Source organism: Neodiprion fabricii, chromosome 3 (genome assembly GCF_021155785.1).
Source record: "Neodiprion fabricii isolate iyNeoFabr1 chromosome 3, iyNeoFabr1.1, whole genome shotgun sequence".
In the NCBI taxonomy this organism is placed as follows: Eukaryota; Metazoa; Arthropoda; class Insecta; order Hymenoptera; family Diprionidae; genus Neodiprion; species Neodiprion fabricii.
In genome coordinates, this window is record NC_060241.1 from 16,055,336 (window position 1) to 16,071,030 (window position 15,695).

Genomic DNA, 15,695 nt, shown 5'->3' on the forward strand with positions numbered 1-15,695 from the left:
AATCGCAAAAAACATCCTGAAAACCAATAATCTACACATACGACGAAAATCGATCCATAGATCACCGAAACCTCCGGCCGGAGTTCATCACGTTGCAACGGGTACATCGCCATACTTTTAACACCGTCCGCTGATGAGACACACAGCATGAAGATAACAGCTTATTGTAAGTCAAAACAGTTACCGTAGAACTTTTCGACCAGTCTGAGCATGCTTACAAGATTGATGGACGTACTCAGATTAACTTGAGGTTGTGTTTTCTTGAAACCCGTTATTATGGCGTCCCGGTGTTGCAAAAATAGTCCTGATATATTTTGATACATTACAGACTTCGTAAGAATTGCATACTTTGCTTATTTCGAAATCATATTATGTCAGCAATATAAACAGTGGGTTCCACGTAAAGTATGCTGTTTTTGTGTTGTAATATTGAGAGACTGAACTTATGGAAAATCAAAGTCATTGTCATTTAGTATAAACTTATGATGTGGCGGGAACAAACGAATCATACTGATGATTGTTATCAACGAAACAAAGCTTTTCCTCAATAAGACAGCGATATGATTCATTCCTCACATCTTGTATTATTTGTGTTCTTTTCAAATTTTAATTGAATGATAAAAACTTCAGATATAGGTGCATTTATTTCATTCAACCTGTAATTTGCACCTATTGACCATTTGAACATGGTTTCATCTGAATCTTCTGAGTCTGACGTGGTGTATACCATATGGATGTCATTTTACATGAAATTTCTACTTTCACGAATATCAATACTCCAGTAAAAAAGCTTTCAGAAAAAAAACGCTAACCTGTGTTGTTATTTGTAGCTATAGATAATTGTTTCTTTTTACTTAAAAAACAATTTCAAAATATCGTTCTCACACAGAACTTTTTGGTTATTTTGTTCAACAATAAAAATGTCTAATAAATATGTTGTAATGCTGTTTGTTTTCAAGCGTAGATTTGGATTTTACGTTCTAGTTAACGTAGAGTACAAGAAAACGTACGTATTATGACTTTACACCCGTCAAACATGAACGTTTCTCCGTACTGCACGCCTACTATAACAAAAACTTATCTTTACTACCAAGAAATCGGCGGTCAAACAATTTTGAAAAAAAACGTGATTCCTCACCCTTGCACATCAAGTCGATCGGAGCTATGCTTAAACTCCAGAAAAATGAGCTGTCATAGCAAAGTTAAATCATATGAGAATAGATGTATTGTTATGTCTCAGCCGATAATTATGGCTATACCCTCACTGTCCGACGTGCAATTATCATAAGAGAGCACACCTGCATATACCATAGCCTTTAAGATCCATATCCATCTAGATTCAGTTACCGTCTTGTATCGTCCATTCACATCTTCAATTCCAACTTACACAAAGATTATGTGTGTCTACAATCGAAATTCATGGAACTCAGGCTCAGGAACCCTCACTGATCAAACGTAAGGAAAGCGAGAAAAGAAAATGCGAGCAGTTCACAAAGTATTATTCTTAGATTTCAAATATGCAGTCTTGCAACTAACTATCTTGTCAGCACTGCACCGATTGGGCTCTTCAAGACCAATCGTCTTGCACCGACGTAGCCAAAAAACCAATCAAAAGTCTCTTCCGGATCTCCCACTATTGAAGATCCTTTTTCGAACCAGACAGATGCAAAAGAGAATCACTTCAGAAATTGTAAGAAAACAGGACTACATTAATTGCAGAACCATTTTAGACTGAAACCATTTAGAACACTTCGAAATTGAGAACGTTATAGATCATTCTGAATCGTAGAACCCTCACATTCAGAACCTTCGACCTTCAGTATAACTAACCAAGTGAATAACAACATTATAAAAACCAAATCTCGAAAATCAATTTAAAGAACATCTTATTGTTGATAAATGTGTATTTTAAATAAAGTGTTGTGTAAAACGAATTATTTCAATCACGCATAGTGATAGCTGGCACAACGCACAACATAATTCCAGGTCGAGACAGACTGCACGAGAAATTCTACCGAAACCTAAACACCACAAGGTTTGTAAATCAACTTAAAGTCGAAAATCACGCAGTGAAGACAAATTTCTCGTGCCGTTGCTCCCAGAACGTAACAGTATTACCTAAGAGCTGAAACGCCATCATCGCCCACTGCTACTAGTCAAAGTAGCAACATACCTGAAAATGAAACTGACTCTACCCTCATAGATGATGACATAGAAGCTCTGGAATCTCAATCCAAGGAAGGCGCCGGTATTCAAAATTTGATAAATCTATTAAAGTACGCCTGACAACCAAGCTTAAAAATATTGAGATTACTTCGTGAACACCTCAACCTTCGAGGGTAAACGCCGCTATGTTAGCAATAAGACAATTCATATTCATAATACAGCAACTTCACCTATAACGGAATATCAACAGTTAAAGATCGGTGAGAAGTCTGTCGATGCAATAATAATCCCTTTAGATTTGATCACATCTAAAGACTGCACAACACGCTTTTATAAGATACTGACAGTGAAGACATGGCTATTATGGCTATGAAGGACAGTATATTTTACTCACAACTATTTACTGGTGTACCCAAAAATTGCCACTCAATACATATGTTAGTCGAAGAAATTTGGTATCTGAAATAAACGTTCTTGGCATTGAAGAAAATACGGCTGAGCGAAGTATACGCTATATTGGATGATCCACAGGGCATTTGAGTCGAATTTTAGCAAAACTCATTCCGAATCTAGTAAATTAATTAGCACGGCGAGTTATTTGGCCATTAAAATAATTCGCACAAATCAAACGCTTCAATTTCGTGCTAAATTCGCAAATGTGCAAATCATTACAGACTGTTTCGAAATCAAACTTTGAAAACTTAGTGATGTTGTTAAGAATTCGTAATCTCATCAGGATACTTACCAAATATTGGGAATGTGTTGTTCAACAAGAACATATTTAAACTCGTGTCTTTGCTTACTATAGCAAGTATTTTAGATTTAAATATTATCAACATTGTGATCAAGTGGAGGGAATATTCGCTCGTGTTCGGCAGTGCTTGTGCACTGGCAGTTGGTGGTAAACACCACCCCGTCCAGTACGACGATGTCCAACTCCGTCGGCTGCATGCTGAGCGGGTTCACAGAGTTCACCATTTTCTGCGTCCCGCCCCAGCGCCTCTTGAAGTAGAGGATAGCCCGGTTGTTTCCGACGTAGTTGACATCGCCGTATGTCATACGTACCGTAACACTCTCTTTGTTACTCGTCCCCCCCTCGGTACCGGTCGGTTGACCTCTGCTTAGCAGCTCCGCCGCATGGTGTTCCGCCAGCCTCTGATTCTTGTCCATCTCCTCTACGATGTTTCCCTTCCGCGGCCTGGTCGGCCCGGCTTCGTGAAGGTACCCTGCGCTTTTGAAGCAGTGTGTCTGTACGTCATGTCGAATCCGCACCCGGTCCCGTCCGCATCTCTCCTGGGCGCTGCCGTGCGTGGTCCTTTGTCTGGTCTCCTGTCTCTCTCCGCTGCTTCTTTGGTGTGTACGACTTGTGACGCGTACCTGGCAGCCGCCTCCTACTGCTCCCGACCCTCTAGCATCGACGTTACCATGTCGTGGATGTTTTCCTTTCGGCCCGAGACCCTCATCAGCTCTTCCCTACTCTTCGCCCACGCCGGGCAGTGGAACCAGGTGTGCGCGGCGTCGTCCCATTCTGCATTGCAGTGATGGCATCCCGGGGTCTTCTCCTTACCTATTTGGTGCAGTTATGCCCCAAAGCATCCGTGCCCCGTGAGGCTCTGGGTGAGGTGATAGTCCATTCTCCCGAACGTCCTGTCCACCCAGGGCACCAGCGAAGGGATGGCGTTTCTCGTCCACGCCCCCTTCTCCTCGTTCCCCCATTCCTCGTCACATTTGCCCCGAGTCCTCTCTTTCTTTTCCTTTCTCAGCCTATTCGTGGCTGATTTACCCAGGCCGCCTTCGGATTCTGATGCCGCGATCCTCTTGCGCTCTGCGGCTAGTAGGTGGAGTGGTACCAGGTTCGGCAGTACCATCACCGCTACCGTTGACACTATGCGATACCCGGATATCACGCGCAGCGTCCCTCGCCCTGTTCCTGGCGATCCCAAGGGCGTCGGCGCATACCGGGGCCCCGTAGAGCGCCACTGAGTAGGCGAAGCTGGCCAGGAGTCTCCTCCGATTGTACGCCGGTCCTCCGATGTTCGGCATCAGCCTACCGATGGCGGTGGTCACCATCATCGCCTTATCCGCTACACGCCGTATGTGGTCCGCAAAGTTTAGCCTGGAGTCAATGGTGACTCCCAGATACTTGGCGCTACCTGTCGGCTTGACCATATGCTCTTTCACCAATATTGGGTTGACTCCCAGCGTGTGACGCCTAGTTAATACCACAATCTCGGTTTTCTTTTCCGCTAGGTCCAGGCCTTTGCATGCCATACACTCCCAGGCTCGGGCTATTGCCTCGCTCGTCTTGGCTTCCAGCAGTTCAAGCGTTCTTGCCGTAACCACGAGTGCCACGTCATCCGCGAACCCCACTGCCTTCACATCGTCCAGCATTTTCATGCGGAAGAGGTCGTCGTATGCCACGTTCCACAGGAACGGGCCGAGTACCGACCCCTGTGGGACCCCGGCTGTCAATCGGCGTGTTCCCTCACCCTCGCTCGTACGGCACAGAAGAACCTTGTTCTCCAGGTAACTCCCAACCATTCCCAGGAGGTAAGCTGGTACGCCCTTCCTTCCCTCGATTGCCTCGAGGACCACGTTGTGTCCCACTGCATTGAAGGCGTTTTTCACATCCAAAAGCGCCATCAAGCAGGGGGTGGCGAATCTACCCCTTCGCTCGTTCGTCTTCCTGGCGATGCCGACCACCTCGTCGATCGCTTGCAGCGTCGACCTGCCCCTGCGAAAGCCGTACTGGTTGTCTGCTAACCCCCCTGATGCCTCGAGCGCCTCCTCTAGCCCGCTGTGGATCAACCTCTCGAGCAGCTTGCCCGAGGTGTCGATCAGGCTCATGCGCCGGTATTTCTGGTCCTCTCTACCGTCGGGCTGGCCCTTGGGCAGCAGCACCAGTCTTCGTCGCTTCCCCCTGATGTGAAACGACCGGTTAGCAAAGCATTCGTTGTAGACTCTCAAGAACCCTCGGGGTAGGTCTCGACAGCCACCGCCAGCGCTTCGTTGGGGATGTCATCCAGTCTTGGCGCTTTCCCCATTCCTAACTTTCTTATGGCTTCGTGTAGCTCTGCCTCCGTAAACGTTCCGGTTCCGGTGTCACCACCTCCCTCGCTTGCCTGTTCCTTCCCCCTGAGCAATTTGAGAACAGCTCGTTCAGCACCCTCTCTACGGTTGCCGGGTCGTCCGGCTGCCTAAGCACACCCAGATTCTTGGTGACCAGCTTATACGGCAGCCCTAACGGGTCCCCGTTGACGGCCTGTAGGAGCTCTTCCCAGCATCTGGCCTTACTCGCCCTGATCTCATTTGTGAGGGCTTTTTTCGCCTTCCTGTACTGTGCAGAGCTAACTTCCGGGTCTTCTCCCTTAGTCCGGGCTCGCTGCGCTTGCCTCCTTACCTTGACGCATTCCCGTCTACGCTGCGCGATTTCCTCCGTCCACCAATGCACAGCGGGCTTACCTCTGGGGGGTCTTCTTCTGGGTATCCCCACGTCGCACGCCTCGATGATGGTGACCAGCAGTATATCCACCTCGGTCCTTCCGGTATTCGTGGGGTACTTCTCCCCGGCATTCCTTCTCCCGCTTGAGGCAGTTCGTCATGGCCTGCCTGTCCAGCTTTCTCGTCACCCATCCCCGCTGTCCGGGATTCTCGCTATTTTTGTTTCTGGTACGAGTCGTTGCGCTGGGCCTCCACTTTATATATAGATATAGAAGTTGACAGTTGTCTTATCGGTACTCCGCGCATGCGCCTTCGCAGACCCACTTTACTCTTATAAAAACCATAACTTTGTGTACGGAAAATATGCATAAAAAAACACGTAAAGCATGCTCGTGTTATGTACAAGGACTTGATGAAATGGGCTGTAACAGTTTTCATAGCATGGTGTACGGTTCTTAACATACGTGTTTTAACCTCGAAAAAAATCTTCAACAATTAGAGGCTTTCCCTACATAAGCTGCATCATGGCTACTAGCGCTAGACATGGATAATAAAAAAATTAGTCCTAGTATCGCACATTTTTATCTTCTATGACAAGAATTTCCCTTTCACCCAACACCTTTTTTTGATTTCTTTCCGGGATACCAGTAGAATGTTCATTTCTGCTTATTTCTTAACGTGCTCTACCAAATCTTCAACGCTTAGAACAGAACGTCGAGGTACGTATCAAACGTTTCAAAGCACCTAATCCCTCTGCCTGAATAATTTTCATGCATAGCGGACCGTGTAAAAACCCAAAAGAATACATCCTGATGGCAGGTTTTATGCTAAAAAAACTCATAGACAAGTTAGCTAACCATAGTTGCACGGAATCAAGCATACGTCATTGGAAAACATTCAGATTGTATTAGATGCACTAGTATAACGCATATTTTCAGAGGCAGACTATGTGAGGTATCACAGGCAACATGCTGTTATTTCGACAGCGTCCGACAATCTGTTTGTGAACGAGATACCAGTGAACTGTGTGAACCAACGTTCAGTGAACAATGTACGAATCACTGTAAATGATAACGATGATGGTTTTGCGACGCTTAAAGCTCTCTATCGATATTTTCAGCTGTTGGCGAGAAAGAACTAACAACAAAACCCGGGCCAACATCGAGAAAAAAAGCCCTCACTTCATATGAATAGCAAGCTGAAAAAGTTTTTGATGACTTATTTAGTATAATTTATACTTGACATAATCACATTGCAAAGAATCTTCAGTTTCATAAAAAGTTAATAATTATTATATCAGTTTATCGAAAATGGAATAAACTCATCGACAGGCAATTGGAACCTGCATAATACCTTTATATGTACTTCGTACGAGGTTATTTACAAGTGCACCTTCATTTGTGGAATAGAAAACAAAGCAGCATTTGTCAATCCCAGTGAGACAGGCGTGTTCAAGAATACGATGTTCTAATTCGCGAACAATCGTTTTTGTTTCAACAAGGTCATACAACGATGTACTGGAGCTGTTACACGCAGTGAAATAGTATCGTGCTTTGCACGTTATATTCTGATACGTAAAAAGACTCAGGCGAATGTAGAGTCTACCTATTGTAGTGGTAGAATTATCTTTGAAAAAAGCAGGATTGAAACTGAAACTATAACTGCATGAATTTCGACATTCAAAAGTGTTTGCATTCAATGATTATCACTGACAATACTATCTTATTCGGGTGCTTCTATGTCAGAAACTCATCTCCACAAGGTCTCAGTCGATTCTCAACCTTCCCGGCTACGCTTTGATCACTTTCATTTTTAAGGTTACCTTGTGAATTCCTAGAAGCTTCTCGTATCTGTCTTATGTGGGTGCTGCTAGATGAAAAACTTACCTTCACAGGGTCTCAGATGATTCTTAACCTTATTGGCTACCTTTTGGTTGTTTTTTTTTAATATTGTTGAAATACTCTTACCGGTATCTAGCAGATTTCGATTATAGTCTCATCTGTTAGAACCAGTTATCCCGCTACCCCACAGATTGACCATCTCACTAAGAATGACACGTTCTTCCTCAATTCAACATTTTACTCACAATTACCTCTCAATAGTTTCTACTACCAACCCTGACTTCAATCACTAAACCGGACTTTCGTGCTATTTCAAACAAAAAGTGAGTCTTTCGGAAGCAGGCACAGATGGTATAACTGATATCTAAGCACGCACGAATATGCCCCAAGTAGGTACGCAAATTTCTAGATGCGGTAAATCAGTGTCTTTCGAAAAATCCCATCGCAACTTCTGCTATTTCAAAACCATCATACAAGTTACTAAAACTGAATCAAGCTGTGAGATGGGATAAAGATGAGATAGAAGCACCCAAAGTTCTTAAGTCAGCGTCAATCGATACGTCGACCTGTGTCATAGACGTTCAACCCGAATAGAGATACTGAATTTTAGACATGCTGATCTACAATTAGGGATGCTGTAGACAAAATATTGATGGTTCAACAACAAACTAGAGAAATTTCAAATGCTAAGTAGAGAGTTACGAGTGCCATCGAAGGTCCCCTTTAATACAAAAAGTAGAGTTAACAACCACTAATGCTATAAATGATGTGGAAACGATGAGCACGCTTCGATAACCCTCAAAGTTATCAAGACGTGGAGAAGATTATCGCCAAATTATCTGAATACTTGCTTCTTTTTGTAAGTCATGTTCTGATTCAAACAATGAGAACTCCGCGAAATATCAGCACCATTAGGTATTTCACCGTTTGTCCGATGTAAGAAATCGCATTAACTCACGGTGTACTATAGTGTGCATAATTTCAGATTATGGCCGTGTTTCAACGTCAAGGTGGTTGGAGAGTTAGGAATATATTGGTCCTTTTTCGCTTATATTACAACAATATAAGCACAGATTAATGATTTATCAAATTCACATATTCGTCATCCGTGAAGATTCTCCTCAAAATTCAAGAAATAATTATTACCCAGAGCCTAGATATCGACTTTTCATTTCAAATCACTTTAAAGTTGCTACAAATCTTACACAGATTTCTTCGATTTCATTCCACGTAGCCGTATTTTGTAAATTGTTGAAGAGACTGTTCTCTACAATTTCTCTAGGGCCCTTTCTTGGTTTATCATGTCGTTATCGGTAAATATTTACATTTTCAAAATTGGACTGATATTAATTTCGAATAAAAAACAGCAATATTAATTTTGCAATGGACAAAAAAATCTGTTTCAGTGAATTTATCGACAATACTTTTCCCAGCAAGATAAGCTACTTCAGAGTAGAATCGAACGAATCCACTAAATTTTGAACAATTTCAAAGCGACTTGAAACAAAAAAGTTGACATCTGAGCTCTCGTTTACAATTTTGGTATTACTTTTTCTTGAATTTTTGTGAAAATCGTTCTAGCTCACGAATATACACACATTTCGTTAGACCTCAAAGGTCAACTATCTCATAATCAAACCAACTGGAAATTTCATTGGTTGACATAGTTTTTCTTCAAATTTGAACTTCGATGATTTTGTACGAAAAGGTGACAGAAATCGGTCTGAATGACTTCAGGGAAAGCCCTGTAAGACTTCCTCTTCAAGAAAGCAGCTTTTATTACGTACTCTGCTCCCCTCTGTTCGCTCGTTCTCTCAAAAATATGCGTTGTTTTCAGCGTCGTATCGTTTACGAAACAACGCAACGAGAAGAACAAAAGGGGGAAGTAGGAGAAAAGCGATTCCCATTACTCGACAACAAAAGTTGATCCTGCACTCGGATCTTAAAACCAGAGTAAAAGAAAAACACGGCGCCAACTGTCGGTGAAAAAATCCTAGACTTGATTTAAAAAATGAAATAAATAAAGTAAAATGACAGCGAAATAAAAAAGAGTTTTTCGCTACAAAAATACTACCTCCCTCAATTGATCTCGCCATTATACAGAAAGCTACATGCTGCTTGAATCACGATCCTCATCTACATATTCGGATGAAGCATGTGTAAGTATGTTATATGGTCTTGTTTACTTGAATCAATGCTCTACGGACAGACAGGGTCATTAAGTGGATATACTGACAATGAAAGGTTTCTCAGAAGGGGAACAATGTCAACGATGACGTGCCGGTAGATAGGCAACCAAAGCTACATTTAATTTTTGGTAGGATGATAAAGATAGAAGCTGAGGAATGTCGTTTTCCTGATTACAATCAAATCCGTTCTACAATTACAACGAAGTTGGATGCATTTTGACATTGATCAGCTATTGAGTGCACTACCTCCATAACCTTTCAAATCCTAGCGATAAGTCTCATGCGACAGATTTTGACCTCGGTTCAGGTAGTGACAGTGTGTGCCTGCTGAAATAATGCAGGATCCACAATGAATCGAATTCTCCGACTAGTTTACCATTTTAATGAAGCGGTTTGCGATCCAACTCATCATTATATAATGATGTTCAAATTTATTAGATTTGATGCTACATTGCTATCACAGCATATTAGATTTGATGCTGCATTACTTTTACAGCAGGAAGTCTATAATAGTTTTGAGCACTTTTCCAAAATCGCATAATGTTAAGAAACTCATTTTTTAACAGCGCAATTTGTTTTATTCAACCGTATGTAGATCAAGTTTAATTAACATTTTTATTATTACATTCGTTTGCGAGGAACCATTGTTATTTACAATAATACGAAACGTTTTGCTCGATGCTTATGTTTTGCGGTGCTCACGATACGATATATCAAATGCGGCTTAAGCGATTTACTTCAAATCTGGAGTCAGTATTCTTATATAATTTACCGTTTTCGCCTAGAAGCAATTTATTTTTTGAAGCTTGTGGGAGTCGACACCTAGGAAATCCGCTGTAACCAGAGGGACTTTACGAGAAGACGCCTGACTATAAACATCAATTCCATTCCTCGTAGCAGTGTAAAATTTGATATGTTATTTTTACAATTCGAAACTAATTTCCACGGTATCCGAGTTCTCGATATTTAGTCATCAAACCGTTACATATGATGAAAGAAGAGTGAATGATCAAACGTAACAGTTTACCAAATAATACAACTAATCTAAGAATACGAACATCTCACGTGAGAAACGGTCTGACGAGACAGATATCAAAAATCTATTATAGGAATTTACATCGATAACGGAACCTATTGGGTAAAACTACAAAAATAATTTAAAAAACTGTTAATTTAATAATAAAAAAATGTTTATAATGACTAGAAATTGACAGCCAAATTAAATTCAAAAAAGAGTTGATACAAAGGAATTAATCAACTAAAAGGGCGAATTTTACTTGATAAAAGAATCTTAAATGTATGAATGACTTAAATGAATGAAAATTTTAAATAATCTTGTATTTGCATGAAATGATGGCTATAAGATAACATATTTTTGAGAATACAAAAAGATGAACTGATGAAATTAACTTCAATATAAAATAAAAGATTTCCTTGTTTTTGATAAAATCTTTAAATTGAATATTCTTACGTGTTTTATTTACTTATCCCTCGTTTACATTAATTGAATATAAGTGAGCAATTAATAACAAAAATAATCTCGTCACAAGCTTGATCGACATACTTTTGAAAAAAAAAAGCAAACCCCTCGATCGAATTGAATGATCGGTTATTGAGACGTGAAATCCCAAGAATCACCCACTTTTTTAGCCGTTTGCTCGTATACCACAGACGACATAGAACTTGTACTGCCGGTTCGTCGCATTGGAATGATAGAGTCGTTAGAAGAAGAACATCTCCCCAAAAAGTGCCTTTGGGGCAAAATCCTTTCGCCAAGTATAGGAAAGGAGCATATGTTTTGCTGAACGGATGAAAAAAAAATAAAATAAATATATATAATAGGCTGATTCAAAAAAAAACGGCTAATTTTTTTTTTTCAAAATCCTCACATAAAAACTTCCGAGAAGGTGTGAAAAGACGACTGTAAAAAACAGAGCCCTTAATATTATTATTAAGAGGTCGCGCATCGGGAATTTCTATTTCCCGTTTAAATAACACAGGAATAAATTTTTTTAAATTTTGCAATTTCGTATTTTTGCAACGGCTTATTGAATTAGCGGACCAAAGCACATTTTTGTAGGAAATTCGACGCTCTACAAAAAAAGTCCTCACAAAGTTTCCGATAGTCACACTCCTTCAAAAGTTATTCGAGGTCAAAGTCGATCTTACAAAAAAATTAAATGTTTTTTTTTTCGATGATACTATGAATCTTTTCTCATTATTTTGTTACAAAGAGGATAGATTTCGGAACAATTACATTTTTAAATAGTCAAGTGCATTAGTTATGGATTCTCCATGATAACATGTTTATTATTTAACATCGCATTTTTGTAAGGTAACTTTATATTGACTCGATGGGAAAATTAATGATTGAAAAAGCCCAATTAGAGTAAGATATATTTATTAAATATATATTTACAACAAAAGAATAAGGAAAGATTCATAGTATCATCGAAAAAAAAAAACATTGAATTTTTTTGTAAGTTCAACTTTGACCTCGAATAACTTTTGAAGGAGTGTGACTATCGAAAACTTTGTAAGGACTTTTTTTGTAGAGCGTCAAATTTCCTACAAAAATATGCTTTGGTCCGCTAATTCAATGAGCCGTTGCAAAAATACGAAATTGCAAAATTTAAAAAAATTTATTCCTGTGTCATTTGAACGGGAAATAGAAATTCCCGATGCGCGACCTCTTAATAATAATATTAAGGGCTCTGCTTTTTACAGGCGTCTTTTCACACCTTGTCGGAAGTTTTTATGTGAGGATTTTGAAAAAAAAAATTAGCCGTTTTTTTTGAATCAGCCTAATATATATATATATATGTACACAGGGTATAATAGCTGACAATGAGTCTTTCAAACCTTGCGCGAGTATATCTGGGTCGCTGATACTGCGTTTTCTAAGACTATCCGATGACATAATATGTAAAATCTAAATGAAATAAGCCGAGAGCAAAACTCCAGAAAATAATGGGGCGATGTAGAAATAGAAAATTCATAACAAATTCCATGTCAAGGCAGCCAGCACTTGTTGTTTAGGCAAAATAGTAATGTATGGGCATACCTACGTGTTTGCGATTCGCTGTGCCAAGTCTTTCGTCCCAGTTATCGGATTGTTACCTGGAAATAATGATTCCGTCTGTTGCGCTCGGGGCGGAAAAGATCTATTATAATAATCACAAAATCCTGGGCCCTGAAGGTATTCGAGAAAACAAATTCTGCCACGCTCCTAAAATGGAAAACATAGTATTGTTTTTCTTGTCAAACTGTATAATAAGTTACCTTGTTGAAAGAGGTTTCTGCAATTTTCTATTAAAAATCCCACGATTATTTCGACAATTTGGAACACAATTATAGTTTTTGGATGAAGTTTTTCGTAAAACCTCATCGTTTTTCATATACAGTTGTGAAATGGCTTTCTTTTTTAGGATCATTTTTCGTACATCAAAATATAATTGAAAAGGACATAATAATATAAAGAATATTGTAGCATTCCTGATTCGAAAAAACAATAAGGTTTGTTTATTTCATAGGACTGACCTATCGAGAAAAGATGAGTAAAACAATATGTCACAGATTCTTTAGATCTACCGAGATCATACTGAAAAGATGATCGCTGTCTGCTGGGTACGTCTTTACTTGCCTTTAATTATCAAGTCTTTGTTGTGAGACAGAGTCATATCTAGCAGTGGTTCAAAATAGTATTCCATAATTTATCGTAGAATATTCGTAATCTTATTCAACATTATTCCTAGAAATTGATCTGTTTCTACTGTAATTGTTTCTGTTTAATTGTACATGTTCGATGAATTGATATATTTGTAACACAAGAGCTCGTGCAATTTAACCGTCATTTTTACGGCCAATTGTTTGTTTTACTTTTGTCATAGAAAACTGCGGGTAATCATAATTTGGGGTACTTGATTATTTATTATTTTCAGGTATAATATTGCAAATGATTGCAATTTGTTGTGATATTTCATCGTTTTGTACGACGAAGTCAAAAACACGATAATTTCGTATGAAATACAACGATTTTTCATGACTTTCTAGGTTTCCGTGTTATCGTAGAATATCTTATATTACTTTCGCTACAGGGTTGAGTTAGAGGGGGCGCCATGACGCTATTTTGTTATTAATTTTAATGAAAAATTTCTAAAATATTCTTGAACCTATAAATAATAAAGGCCTCAAACTCAAATTGGTCTAAGTGTTTTCGTTTTCTTTACAAAAAAATCCTAAAAATAGGTATGATTTTAGATCGTTCAGGCTGCATCCCCCCTCCCCTTATAAACAAATTTTATCAATCCTGACTGAAATAACTTCGGCGTACTGAGATTTTTGTAAATTCAGGTAACCTACCGAGTGGTATGGATTATCTGTAGCCCGGTAATTTCCATGTCTGTCATACATTGACAAAACTATAGGTATTGGCTTGGCTCTCCCTCTGTCATTGATCGCGCTCTGCCATTCTTGGCTCACCGTATAGTGCTACCCTTTATCCAGATTGTATGTAGACCTCAATAAATTGTTTCCCAATTGAGCTATTAATCTATTAATTGAAAAACAAGCAATTGGAAGAGCTGATTAATCGATGGTTCGCTAAATCAATTAACTAAAATAACTAATTGAAATAGTCGATTGGGCGATTAATTCATAAAACAATTGATCGAAATAACCGATTAATCGATTGAACGAAAGAAAGATTATTCAGAAGATTAATATAAAAAAAAAAAAATTAATTGACAGGGTCGACCACTCGTTTGATCAAAAAAGTGGTCAGTTACAAATACCGTTTAAGGGTGTAGGGGAGGTAGAGTCAGCTTGAAAAGATAGTCAAAAGGTTAAACGTAATAAGACAAAGGCTTAGAATATTTGACTTTTCCTAATCCAGTTACATAAACTAAAACAGTCCGCGTGACATGACAAAAAAATTTTAAACTTTAAATTTTGAATGTGGATGCCTTATTATGTTATCAATTTCAGTAACGTGAGATTCGTTTATCTGATTCTGACTAACAATGGGTTATTCTATTTGACGATGAATTTTCCAAAGATCGCCGGAGTTACTTTTCACGTAACAATAACGTATTTATTGACAATTTACAAATTTATCGTCTGCAACTTACAACGATTGCACTTACGTATTGAAATTTCTTCACCAACGAACAAAATCAAGGAAACATTTGCCCCAGACTGTTTGTACTGTATTCATTTATGAACAATATATGCTATTTTCCATAAACTTCGGATAAGTGATATTGATTTTTCAGTAAAAGTAGTAGAATAATGAATAATGTGATTTTTCTGACGTTGTGAATAAAATGTATTTACAGTTGAAATTCGGTGTGTAAAAGTATTTTTTCTGCATTACAGAGACTTTTTTAAATTATATTCAACTTCGTTAGCTTAAATTTTACTTTTTGAACCACTGGTTCTGCATACTTATGCTTCGACTATTTTTTGCGCTGGCTGTACGTCCCACTCGTCATCAATTAATTACTCGGGAAACCGATTGATCGAAATTTAGATTAATCGATCAATAGATATATTGAAACACAATTATTCAAGTTCGGCGATTGATTGATTAGTCGCAAAGCAATATACTCTACGAATACAAAGTCGATTACCGCGGTTGTATCTACAAAGACCACGATCGTTATGCAACCCCCTGAGACTCTCAATTCCAATTCCCATACTACTTAAGACTTTCCTATTCCAGGCTGCAAGAGTTTAACAAAGAGAAATGTGAATTTGACCTGTGAGGGTGCCCACGCATGTAAGAATATCCACTTCGGACCTCTTCACTGCGATTTATACGCCATTGTGTGGAATCGAATACAGACACGACGTGGATGGGCAACAGCTTCGATCGTCTCTACCTAGGGTCGTTTTTCTTCATTCTACGACTGACGGAATTGGGGCAATTCTTGACGAGGGAATAGCTTACTGTTCATCTATCTTGCAAAGCCATTCAAATAAGTCTCGAAAAACGTGTAAGAATATGTGTACTCTCGTGTATACGGTTAAGGAAAACGAATGAATCGTCACGTAAAAA

The 15,695-nt window shown here is 39.3% G+C and overlaps 1 long non-coding RNA gene across 1 annotated transcript; it reads left to right on the forward strand.

Moving 5' to 3' along the window:
- Positions 1-19: 19 nt before the first annotated feature.
- Positions 20-9,480, forward strand: LOC124177411. The gene is made up of 2 exons (XR_006869608.1): positions 20-166; positions 9,286-9,480. It is a non-coding gene; the product is annotated as an uncharacterized LOC124177411 (long non-coding RNA).
- Positions 9,481-15,695: the final 6,215 nt, after the last annotated feature.